Consider the following 13143-nt stretch of genomic DNA (forward strand, 5'->3'; position numbering starts at 1 on the left):
TGCAGGTTGAGTGTTAATTACGCGCCTTAAATATAATTACTTAATACTTATCTCATTTCCATGCCCTATACGAGGCGTGTATATAGTCGGGTTTCCCAGTCTCCTCGTTAAACTATGCGAGACACGTTGTGAGTGATGATGATAAATGTATATTCTGAGTAGGTTAATTGCAGTGTTTGTTGAAAATTATTCAAGCGTTCTGGAGTGTCATACATCCGCCGTTATCCGCAATGCTTCCCCAAGTCCCGAAACAAATGCACATCAAACCAAGTTAGAATTCAGTGAAAATGGGGTGAGTCTTAAGGTAATTTGTGGCGGAACTTTAGCGTTACTAGCTTAATTATTAGCGTTCCAAATAATTACTGAACGTTCGTGTTTTCCCTATTTTAATGCGTTGTACGAGGTTCATAGTTGGTTCCTCGGCGCCCTTGGAGAACTAAATAGGGCGCTTCGTTTATATTTGGGGTAACTAAGGGGCACGTTACATAGGTAATGTGTATGCGAAGTTGAAAGTGTGTGGGTTAATTGTGGTTTCTGCGACAATTTACGTATGCAATTGGTATGTAAATGATCCGTGGCGGCCGGTGTGAATGTGTTTTACGAGCGACGCAAAATATAGACCTCTGCATGCTTCAATTGGTATAACTAAATACAAATGCCATCAAGATCTTTAACGAACACAGAGGGGACGCTACGGTAGACTTTTATATTAAAGTAAATGCTTGTGATTCAAATACAGCCTTTGTAAAAAAAATAATCGTTTAGCAAATGCTTGAAAGCGTTATTTGGCCATTCTACGCTGTTTCCTATATAGTGTCGTGAGGCAACGTTACGTTACGCCAAGTTTACATTTTGCGGAATAAAATAAGCGGCCAGCTTATGGATGACGTGTAAGTGAAGTTCGAAGCAAGTGTATTAATTGCGCTCCTTGCAATAAATTACTCATGCAAGCCCTCCGTGGCGTTATAAGTATTTATAGCGAGTGGCGCAGAATTTAGCCGCTTGTTCATGACAGAGCTAAAGATGCCCTCGACATCAAATTTATCGACAATGGGCGAAACGATATGACAGATCCGTGAGCGAAGTTAAATGCGTGTGAATCAAATATTGACTTTGCAAACCATCTCTCAACAAAGCGTTAGAAAGAGTAATACTGCTGTTGTCAGCTATATGATTCCCAGTGTTCCGAGATAACTATGTGTTACATCATGTTTATATCTAATAGAAATAGGGGTCATGTAAAGTGCAATGTGTGACAAAAACATTAACGTACGTTTCTCACCTATTTAGAAGCGTTGCAAATAATTATATTGAACCTTTGTTATTAAGGCGAAAAAGTCTTACGTGACTCAAACCCGCGATGGTCTGCAAAACGCGGCGTGCGGTACAGAAAGTCATGTGAGCTCGCCTCCCGCGTTCGTCGCCGTCTTTTTCCATGTGCAGCTGGCTCCGATGACGCTCGTAATGGCAAAAAAAGAGAAGGCACTGTTAAATAGTATATAGATAATTAAGGCACTCGAACCCACGACCATTGGTGGGTGTCGCACCCACGACCTTTGGTGTTGATTAGGGCGAATTTAATTAAGACACACTTAATTAAGGTAGCGTCAGTTAAGGCACTTAAACCCACGAGTTTCGGTTGGAGAAAACATGTAGTAAGAAGTAAAAACGCATTCGAAGGAGAATGTCAAGTAATTTAATGAATGTCTCTTGAGCGCGCAAGCTTGCGCCTTCATGCTCTTTGGCGTATGCTAAAGTGACTGTCAATTCGTTTTACAGCGAAGCTTTTCAGAAGCTTTGCTCGGGTGCTCCTATCTAAATACATATAAAAGGAGAATTCGTTTTTCTCGGCAACCACTACACCAAATTCGACAAGGTTTGTTGCATTTCAAAGAAAAAAATTGAAAGCTAGTGGCTGTTCTTTTCAAATTTTTGATTTAGGTCGTCAATTTATTATTAAAAATTGGAACAAATCGCAAATTTTCAGAAAACGAAACTGTCACGTTTACCACTCTGTAACTCAGCAATGAAAAATGATATCACAATTATGTTAATTGCATATAATAGTACATGCAAAGCGGACAAAATTGATATGTTACACGTGAATAAAAAAATTAGTAATATGAGAGAGAGTAAAACATCTTTATTAATACTATTTGAATGGCGGGTGCAGTGTGGGAGGAAACCAAGTAATATGAAGATGCAGCTTTTCGAGAACCCTTGTACCCAACGTAACGAATTCATGTAAAATATAAATTGACACATCGAATTCGTACGCTTTGAATGATCTAACAGATGCCATTTACATAACGGCGATATCTGTTATTGTTGCAGAGCAATTCTTTAACTTCATGCTTCTACTTTTTTCGCTCTTTCGTATTTCTGAAAATTCGTTTAACAAACTTCAGGCCCTAAATCGAAATTCCGCTTTTTATAGTCACTAGAATTTAAAATTATCTCTCAAATGCAACAAATTTAATTAAACTCAGTCCAGGGGTTATTTCAGAAAAACGTTTTTGCGTTTAACATGTATTTGAATAGGCCGCGTCGTAGCTGGGACCGAGCTAAAGCTCCCTCTTGAAAACTTAACTTTAAAAAACTGCTCCCGCCTTCGTCGTCGTCATGAATTATTAATTAATCAAATATAATTAGGAAACACAAAGACGTAACCAATTTCACAGCGAAGCTGTTAAGGGCTACTTCCCCCAGGATCGTGTCCGTGTGTAGACACAATACGAGGGCCTATACCGAAAACAGTGCTCGGCCGAGCTGCGGCGGAGGTGAAGCAGGCGTTAAGCACTCCGCATACGCTGGTCGATGCCGAAGATGGTGCAATACAGGGCCGACCCGTGGTGTAGGTAAAGCAGGCGTTATGCACTCCCCACACGTGCGCCGATCCGAGGATAGTGCAATGCCAGACGGAGGTGCAGTTCGCCATTAAGGGGCCAACATACACAACTTCGCTGGTCATCCTTCTTCACAGAGTGGAAGGGCACCGAGCTTCGTTTATCTATTTTGACAGCAGAGCTGTTTCAGCTTGAGCTCTGGCCGTGCCGATCGAACGTTAACAGAATTATGACTACAGTGACGGGGCCCGTCACTTTAACAACAACACTGTAGCGACGGGGACGTCGGCATTGGGGGTGAGGACTTACGGAGTCTCCATCTGTCGGAAGCGCCTCACTTGCGTAGTCTGAGGTATAACGCGGCGCGCTCAGCATAGGTTTGGCTATCGGCGCTAAATAAACATACTACGCGGGAGCTCTCCTGGACATTTTTGCCTGTACTCTCGAAATTACAGAAGCACCTTACCTTTAAAATAATAGTCTTGGACAAACAGAAGACACAGAATGGTTTACAGACGCTATCTCTTTACCTACTACGTACGGTAGGCTGGGACACTGCGCGCGGCCGCCGTGATCGATTCCCCCGAACCGGTTTCTTGCGTTAAAGGTAGCAATCGCTGTTAGGGTTGGCGTCTGACACCACGTGGCGACAGGTCATTCACCCTACCCCCTGAGCCGGGGCCCACGGGCGACCTCATCCCTTTTCACCTTCTCTTGGCCGGACCCCACGGCGCCGGAGAGGTCATTCACCCTACGCCTGAGCCGGAGCCCACGGGCGACCTCATCCCCTTCCCCTCCTCTCATGGCCGTGGCATCGTGTGTGCTTACCTCATCCCTTTTCACCTTCTCTTGGCCGGACCCCACGGCGCCGGAGAGGTCATTCACCCTACCCCTGAGCCGGAGTCCACGGGCGACCTCTCTCCGTGCCTGTCACGTGTCATTCGACGGAAGCAAGATCCCGCCCACACTTGTAGAGAGCCTATTTAAGGGGCTCCGAAATGTACTTTGGGAGACTTCATACTTGATACTTCATACTTCATGCTCTTCTTATTTTCTTTCAACTACCTTTGAATAAACAGTGCAAGTTTCGCACTAGCAAATCGTCTCGCCCCTGCTTGGTCGCCATGATCTACCGGATGCCTGCAGCCCGCCGACAACGCCACGCTACCCAATAAGTAATGTCGGTCGAGCTTCGATAGGCAGGCGCCGCTACTTCTCGGCAGCAGTACGGTACGCTGCCCTGGAGTACGCAACATCGCTGAGAGAAAGCTATGTGAAATATGTTCTTATAGTGGGCCGTCTGTGTAACCGAATGGAGCATCACAGAACGAAGCTTCAATGCAGCGATCGCACGGGTTCGCGGTGACCGACGGCGCGTCTGCATGCATGTCCGCGCACAATGTTTCGCTTTCGCTGCTAGAGCGTTTTCGCACCGTGCCGTGAGCTTTATGCCACAGTATATGAACATTTGACCGTACGCAAGCAACCATTGTTGCATGTACCCTATCAGAGCTGTTCAAAAATAATTTCGTTATAGCTAGGGCCTTCGACGTCTATACGGCGACTTGTGCTGTGCCGTCGCGATGATTCAGTGTTTTCTTTTTCTTTTCTTCTAAAGTCTTCGAAGCTTCAATATCATTATTTCTCAAGTAGCATCACACTGGATGCATATCGGTCTTCTAAGCGAGCAATTACCCGCTGCTTCTTTTTCTTAATCCAGTACAGTAATCATTGTCTGGTGCTACACAAGCATCAACATGTGCCATGCCTTTTTTTTAATGCGCTTTGTACCGTTTCCTTTCCATTCCAGTAAACTTTCTTTCTTTCTTTATTATCATCATCATAGGTATTACAGTGCATACACAAGAGACTGTTGGACCCAACAGCCGCAGGCTAGTGGATGGGTCCGGATGCGAAATATAATACACATTCGGTACAAGCATAGGGGGATTAATGCATAGGATGAATGCAACACATTAGCACATTAAAAACAGGAAAAAAAAGAATTTTTTTACAGCATGCATAAAAATTATCACCAGTTACATAAGCTATCAAACCGCAAAGAAGAGAACGCCAAGCAAGAATACAGGCACCAAATCAGTGGTTTATAGCTAATAAATATGATTGTTGTGCTTTGCCGAAATTTTGTGTTTTTTTGGAGGGTATGTTGTTCCATGTCTCCAAAGGCTATCAGGGGACACAAGATTGGTGACAAATAAATGAAGTCGCCCCTGAGAAAGTTCCTTCAGCAGTTCTGGATGACAGAGTTGAGATAGCTGAAATCCGGAACTATTTCGCCGATGATGGGTGGGCCGCGCTCACTGCCACAATTACTCGGAAGCGTAATCATAGTTTGTGGACATGTAGTGCATGTCGGCAAAGGGTTCATGATAACGCCATTGGGTGTGACACGTGCCTGAAGTGGCTGCACTTTAAATGTGTGTCTGTCACATCTACGCCAAAAAGTAAGGTGTGGTTTTGTCGGAATTATGTGAAATTTTCGAATTTATGCAGTCTTCTCAATATAGGCATGTTCAGATTACGCTAATCAAATCCCATTACCATTTCTTTTTGTTTTTTATAGAATTTTATATGTGATGGGCGAATATGTTGACACAAAGGAATAACCCTTAGCTCTGCATGAAACGCTCTAGTTTTCTCGGGAAAACGTTTTATATGACAAGACATGGAGCTTGCTATTTTTGCGATTTCGCAATGTTCCAAGTCTGGGGCCTAATGCATGCACAATTTTTTTTTGTCATGCTTTTGTATTTTCTCATGTAACTTGTATTGTTTCAAACACTAAGTAATATTTCTTTTGTTTTTTTTATTCTGGGAAACATTCCTAAACATTTCACCACGAGCTACGCGCTATGAAGAAGCCACTTTTCAGCCTAACCTTCACGCAAGATGTATCGAGATTTGATCCCTGATCGCTGAGAAGATATTCATGCGCAACAAAAATGTATCGTGTATGCAGGAGGGCCCCAAACATGGAAATTAGCGAAATCGCAAAAACGCTATTCTCCACCTTTTGTCGCATACGATCATAGTCATGGGACCTCGATTACCGTTCTTATATCAACATGTCCATATATATATATGTTCGTATTTTTGTCATATGTCAATGTGGTTAAAGAGCCGGACTCCGTCTCTGTGTGCAAATGTTAAAGTGCCAGGCCCCGTCACTGTAGTGTAGATGTTAAAAGTACCGGGCCCCGTCCCTGTAGTGTAGATGTTAAAGTACCGGGCCCCGTCACTGTAGTGCAGATGTTAAAGTACCGGGCCCCGTCACTGTAGTCACTACCTAACAGAAAACTCAGCTTGCCGAAGTGGATAGGGGGAAGGCTAAGCGAGGCGGAGTGAGGCTAAGCGAGGGGAGCCTCAGCGAGGTGGGGCTAAGCGAGGTGGGGGAGAGGGACAGCTGTGTATGAGCGTGCGGCGCGGTGCAGCTGCCTTGGAGAGAAGGCGCGTCGTACGGGATTGGCTGAGCCTGGTGATGACGTAAGCTCTGACGTCAAGGTGATCTCCTAGAAGAGGCGCGATGGGTGTGCCAGCGGCGTCAGTATCTGTTCTACTGTCAATCAATCAATCAATCAATCAATCAATCAATCAACCAATCAAATCTTTAATTCCAACCACAGTTGGGGGTCCCTTATGCGAAAAGTGGCAATAACACCATTTGAAAATGCCGAAAGGCCCACGTACTTGACAGCGGTATTAAAATCTATTGCAGAAGGGCTGAAATCCGGGCCAGTTGGTACATAGTTGAAAGGAAAAATCTGTCACAAAACACAAAGGACAAGAGGAGAGGTTCACACTACAACGACTGGACTATCAACTGAGTTTTATTAGAAACGGCGTAGTCCAAGCAAGGCCGCGTATTAATGACCGCCTGCGTGAGCACCACTCCACCCTGGGGTCAGATAACGGTGCAAACTTGCCTCGCCATTGCAATGAATGTGGCTGTTACCCTTTGTTCAGCAATGTAATGATTCTTGATAGGGGCAAGGGCAGAGAAGAGCGAGAAATCCTGGAAGCGTACTACATTAGCTGATTAGGTGACGATTGCATTAGTACAACCTCGGTGCGCTTACTTGAAAAAGAATTTGCATTTCTGGGCCGGTCACGATAGATGCGATAACTTGTCTTTTCATGCTCAGTGATTAGTGATGCTGTGGTTGCGCATGCTCTGCTGGCCTTGTTGGGACTACGCCGTTTCTAATAAAGCTCAGTTGATAGTCCAGTCGTTGTGGTGTGAACCTCTCCTTTCGTCCTTTGTGTGTTGTGACTGGTTTTTTCTTTCAATTAAAATCCATACTTTCAAAAACAAATTTACAATAATAGAATAAAAATGCAGTTACAAAATTAAAAAGAGGTTGTGCAAATACAACAGTGGAACAATAGAACCCCAAATGAGGTCAATATATAAGTACACTCCAGGACGGTTGTATACATTGTAGCTGAAATATTCAATGTTCACGTGAACACATATCATAAAATGACGAAAACAATAAACGCGATACAGAGAGTAATTAAACATTCTTGATCATACTCAGACAGTATGTTATAAAAGACAAGAGTCAAAAGTCAGAGGTGACCAGAGGTCAGAGGTCACCTTCTGACAAGAGTCAAAAGACAAGAGTTAGAAAAAATTCACGCATTTATTTCTTTTTTTTGTAAACGTAGAAAAGTTGGCGTCTATCTCTTCATATTTATTAAGTAGTGACGGCAGTGTGAATCTAAGAAACTGAAAAACATAGCTCGTGCGGGAACAAGGAATACGGTGCTTGTCGGCGCTGCGGGTGCGTGAATCAATGTAATGCATGCTTATGTTAAATTAATCTTTAATAAACACTCTGAATTGTTCCTTCCGGAAGAAATAGGCATAAATTAGACGGAAATAGAACATGCGTTTCACACTGATCATGTAATAGAGGGTAAACAATGCACAAGTAGAACTATTGCGCGGGACGGTTGCCATATACCGAAGGACTCTTTTCTGCAATAGGTGAATTGTTTTTATGTTCCTTAGGGTTGTGGTGTCCCATACTAACAGGCAGTTTTTTATATGGGAAGAAAACAGAGCATGTTAAATCTGAAGGGGTCGAGATGGGCAGACCGACGAAGATATTTTCTTCTGAAGAAGAAGTCGAGCGAATGCAAAAGTGGAGGGAAGCCGCTCGTGAGTGTATGAGGCGTAAGCGGGAAAATCCTGAATATAAGGCTAATGTTACCGAAGCTAAGCGCCGAAAGATGGGTGACGATGCCGAGTTGCGGGCCATACAATCAGAAGCAAAACGGCGATACGACGTCACACATCGGGATGAACGACGTCAAGCGGCTCGGCTACGAAGAGCGTCTGATCCCGGCTTCTTCTTGGTGGTTTGGGTGAGAAGAAAGGACGCTTATTCTGCAGCTCATATGGGAGCACGGCGCAGAGTACTGTAGGTGGGGACAGGGGATGAAAGATGAGGGGATAGAGGGGGAAAGGAAGAGTATACGTGTCAGTCAGCATAGGACACCATCATCCAGGGACGGAGATGGCCGGTGAGGGAGGCATATGCCCATGGGAGGCCGATGTCTAGTGGCGATCTAGGAGCCCGTTTGTATCCGCATATTGAAGCAGGATTACCAATGCTGGAAGGTGGTAACGGGCCGAGAAGAGCAGGTGTGTGGCAGAGACAGCCGGGAGTCCGTACCGTCGGTAGGTGGCAGAGACTTGGGCGCGCTCCTGGGCTAAAGCAGGACAGGTGCAGAGCAGGTGCTAGAGGATCACGGCGTCGCTGCACCTTCTGCAACCCGGCGAGGCGATGCGTCCCTTGGCACGTAGTCTGGCCGCCGTCCACACGGAGCCCGTGCGCATATGCAAGAGCGGGGAACGGTCCTGTCGCGAGAAGCTATTCTCAGGGAGCAGCTTTTGGGCTACCTTGGTGTCCGGATGGCTGGCAGTGAGCAGGTGCTTCAGTCGCTGTCTGGAGAAGTCCGATGCTTCGACTGCTCTGGTGAGTGGAGCGGTTGGGTGGTGGGCGGCCTTGGCAAGGGCACCTATCTCCTCGTTCCCGATGATCCCCACGTGAGAAGGCAGCCAGTGGAAGGAGACGACTACCCCAACAGCAGAAAGGGCAAAGAGTTTCGCTCTCAGGAGGGTCTCAGTGACTCTGTGTCGATGGTGATCGGCGAGTGCCTGGAGAGCTGGTCGCGAGTCACTTAGCACTGCCACTGGTTTCCTCGGGAGGTCCTCAGCCAGGAGATCTGCAGCAAGGTGGTATCCCGCTAACTCAGCTGCTGTGGAGCTCGCACGAAAAGGCAGTTGGCACTGCCTATTCCATCCCTCAAAAGGGATGGTACAGGCACCGCTGCAAAGCCGCTGGAGGGCACGAAGCCATCCGTGAACACGAGCAGCCTGCCGTCCAGCTCTTTCAGGAGTTTTCCAGCAGCTGCCTGCTGCAGTGCTGCTGCCGGTGTCCGGCGCTTTGATGCTCCATTCAGGGATAGGTGCACCTCTGTAGGTTGCTCGTGTGGCGGAGATGTGACCGCTGGCACTTGTAGCTCTGCAATCAGCTCCCCGTAGAGCTGACAGAGGCTCCTAATTCGAGATAGCGGTTCGCTCCGCAGTCGGAAGAGCATAGCCCTGCCATCTGGAACACGGTGCAGACGGTCAATGTGCCCAAGGGCACGCTGCGCGAGCCTGCTGGACGGCCCATTGCTGGTCTTGTAGGAGCGGGCTTCGTAGGGTCTTCTCCCACTTGTCGGAGGTAGAGTCGGGCGGAGCGTTTTCGCTCTCCCAGAGCACGTGTGCGAGTGTCGCCGTGACCCCGCACGAGGGGCACGCATCGTCGGGGTAGACGTCCGGGTAGATGATGTGTAACGTGGTGGGGTTGGGATAGGTATGTGTTTGTAACAAGCGTAGCGTTAGCGACTGCGGCCTGTTTAGTTTGGGGTGTGGGGGCGGAAAGAGACGTTGTCCCAAGTAAAAGTGTTTAGTGATTTCGTTGTACGTTACTGGAGCGTCCCTGTTCGCCTCCAACTCATCGAGACACGGTTGCCCGGGGGTGACGGCGCTGTCGGTAAGCGCGCGCACAGCGTCATGAGCTGCCACGTTTAGGTTGGGCGGGGCGCCCGGGATCCGACCCAGGTGGGCGGGAAACCAGATCACGGTGTGGTGCTTGAGGGTGCTCGGATCAGCGCCGCGTAGGATGCATAACGCCTGGTCGGAGACGACTCCTCTCTCGAACGCTTTGATGGCGACTGGGGAGTGCTTGGGGATACCGGGGATGCTCCTTACTGCACTCCTGTACAGTCTCTCGAGGTGCTGTTTCCTGGCTGCAGACAGAAGAACCAGCGGCAAGGCACACAAGAGGATGGATGTGGCCGCAGCTAATTCATCCGCAGCGCCCACTTGGCGGTGCAGCCCCGGCCACGTTGCTGCAGCTTGCTCACTGCCCCCTGGACTCTGTGGACATTAGTGGGGACACTCATGCAGCAGGGGTCCAGGAGAGCCGGTGATCAATGGTTAGGCTCAAATAGGTGACCTCGCGCTTCCATGGGACGGTGGCGTTTGCAATCCGCAGCTGCTTCACGTGGTGGCGTGCAGAGGCCAGCGCGTGTACAAGTAGTGCATCTGTATTTGTCGGAGACACATACAGGCCAATGCCACCGAGGAAGGTGATGACCGCTTCCAGAGCCCTCTGCAGTGATCCCCGTATGGCAGCGATGTTTCTCCTGAGTCCTCGAACCCATAGCGCCACGTCACCTGCATATATAGCGCAGCAGATTGGGCAGCGTGTGTCAGCCGGCAGTGCTGCCGCGAGTCCTGCCAGAGCCAGGTTGAAGAGGAAGGGGCTCAGCATTTATCCTTGAGGGACGCCGGGAAGAATGTCTCTGGGATCGCTGCATGAGCACCTTCCCAACACGCAACCGGAAGCTACGGCCCACCAGGAAGGCAGAGATGAAACCCCGAAGTCATTCTGTGACGCCTAAGCAGTCCAGTGCAGCCTCGATCACCTCGTGCGACAGCCGGTCAAAGGCACTCTGGACATCCAGGAGCAGCAGCATGGCGACGTCCCCACTGCCCTTGGCATTCTCTAGGGTGCCCACCACATCTGCGATGCAGTCCGCCGATGAGCGCTTGTGTCTGAAGCTAGATTGCTGCTCTGCAAAGTACTCCCGCCGGGCATCTATCCATACAATCATCTTCCATCCTTTTCCATCACCTTGCATGCTGCAAAGGTAAGGGAGACTGACCTGTAGGAGGAAAGCGATGTCGCAGGCTTCCGTGGCTTCAGCAAAGGCACCACCACAGACATTAGCCAGCTCCCGGGCAAGTCCCCAGTGCTCCAGGTGGCGTTGAAGTGCTCCAGCAGTCGTTCCCATTGCGGCTGGCAGGTTATTCCGTCGGCTCCTGGAGCATTCCGTCGTCGTGTGAGAGCCAGTGCCGACTCGAGCTCGTGCATGCAGAGAGGCTCGCTGCACAGGGCAGATATCTGTGCTGCCGCCCACTCTGGATCATGGCAGGGCGGAAGGCAGCGTCTTAGGGCAGCCAGCGAGAGCAGGATCCGCGGGACCGGGGGTTTCTCGGCAAACCGGTCTGCCAGGCCCTCGACCAGGGTGCGCTCACTGTCGCCCATGAAGAAAGCCAAGGTCAAGCACTGGCGTTGTGCACTTCGGGCAGCTAGTAGTGACCTCAGCAGGCGCCAAGCTCGAGCACCATCTGGATTTCGACTGATGGTGGAAACGAGGCTTTTCCCAGCTTTGGCGTCTGCGTCGTCGGGCGTAGCGGCGGCAAACGGTATCCACCCGGCGGTAGGCCGCCCATAGATACGACGCCACACATCGGGATGAACGACGTCAAGTGGCTCGGCTACGAAGAGCGTCCGATCCCGGCTTGCGCGTCATGGAGAACTTCAATCGAGGAGAGAGGATGGCGACTTCTGGTGCGGACGGACGATTCAGGCAAGACTTTCTGAACGTTGAGTTTGGAGTTGTGCGGTTCGTGACAGACTGTAGTTCAATGTGATAAAGATATGCATTTTACTAAGCTTTGTGTGTGTGTGTCTTATAAAAATTTTAAGCCAAGTTCGAGCTGAGTTCCAGCTAAGTTTAAGCTTAGGTGAGCGAAAGGAGCGCAAACAGCTCTGCTGTTTTATCAGTCTTCGTGACGTTAAGTCTGTAATGCTGGCTCACATTTTTTTATGCTTTATAAGATGTTTCCTCGCTGAACTAAATAAGGCAACTGTTCATATTGTTCAAAACTAAGGACAGGTTATGGGTAATATGTAGGCGACGTTCAAAGTATGTGTGTGCTGATTACGGCATTTGCAGTCATTTACGAATACAAGCGATCCGGAGCATCATAAGTGGGTTTTATGAACAACGCAGAATTTATTCCGCTACCCTGGGAGAACTATGAACGCAACCGAGATAAACTTTAGCGAAAGATGAGAGGGAGGATGGCCAATGTTGCGGTGAAGTAAAAAGTGTGTGGATCAATTACTGCCGCTGCAATAATTCCTTAACAAGTGCTCGAAAGCGCTATATGCGGGTATGGTTTCAAACGGGTCATTCATATACGGGCGTACGTCTTAAAGTATGTGATTTTATTACAGGCAAGTGAAATTCTTATTGCAACTGCTGGAAGAAAAACAAGCTTCGCTGGATTAAAAAGAAAATATCCATTTCGGTAGGATTACACCGTAGCCGTAGGGCATGCGCGGGATAAAAGAAAATCTACTAAAAGCTTGCAACCCTGCATCGTGCAGGAACGTATCCGAAAGCTTATCACGAGGGGTGTGGCCGTCTCCTCTTGCTATGGGCTCGTCCGACCGGCACGTTATTCAACAAATGGTCATCAGCACTGGCCGCTGTGCTACTGCGAAACCAGCAGCAGGCCATAGCGTCCTGCGGCGATACGTGAATGACGGCTGACACGCTCGCAAAGACGCAATCAACGCGTCCTGGGCGATGTTAAGGCACGCTTTTGTCCAGAGACGCAGCTCGCGTCTGCGCTTCTTGCGAGCGTACGGTCGTGCTCGCCTCTCGCCGCGTGGCGTCGCACGTGTTCCTTCCTTGCGCGAATGAAGCCCCTTCTGTCGGGCCACGAGGCGTTGCTGTGGCACGTGTGGCCGCAAGACGTGCACGGACTGCTGGACTTTGGCGCATCCATTGTTCGCCGTCGCCTATTGTCTCGTTTACCGTTCATCGTTGGCCCGAATGGTCGCCGATTCAGCGCCGAGAAGTACTGCGCCTCTGACCATGCAACGCATTGTGTGAGTCCACCTTCATTTGCTCAACGCCT

General features: G+C 48.7%; 1 protein-coding gene across 2 annotated transcripts in view; it reads left to right on the forward strand.

Moving 5' to 3' along the window:
- The window catches only part of tn (tripartite motif containing protein thin), a 167432-nt gene that overhangs the window by 13984 nt on the left and 140305 nt on the right, over positions 1–13143 (forward strand). The window contains exon 1 of one of the 2 annotated variants that reach the window (XM_075680060.1): positions 12958–13114. The exons of the other annotated variant lie outside the window; for it this stretch is intronic. The gene's annotated coding sequence lies outside the window, so the exon portion shown is untranslated. Of the gene's footprint in view, positions 1–12957; positions 13115–13143 lie in introns of those variants that run through there. 2 annotated transcript variants of the gene reach the window in all.

Source organism: Dermacentor variabilis, chromosome 2 (assembly GCF_050947875.1).
Source record: "Dermacentor variabilis isolate Ectoservices chromosome 2, ASM5094787v1, whole genome shotgun sequence".
Lineage (NCBI taxonomy): Eukaryota > Metazoa > Arthropoda > Arachnida > Ixodida > Ixodidae > Dermacentor > Dermacentor variabilis.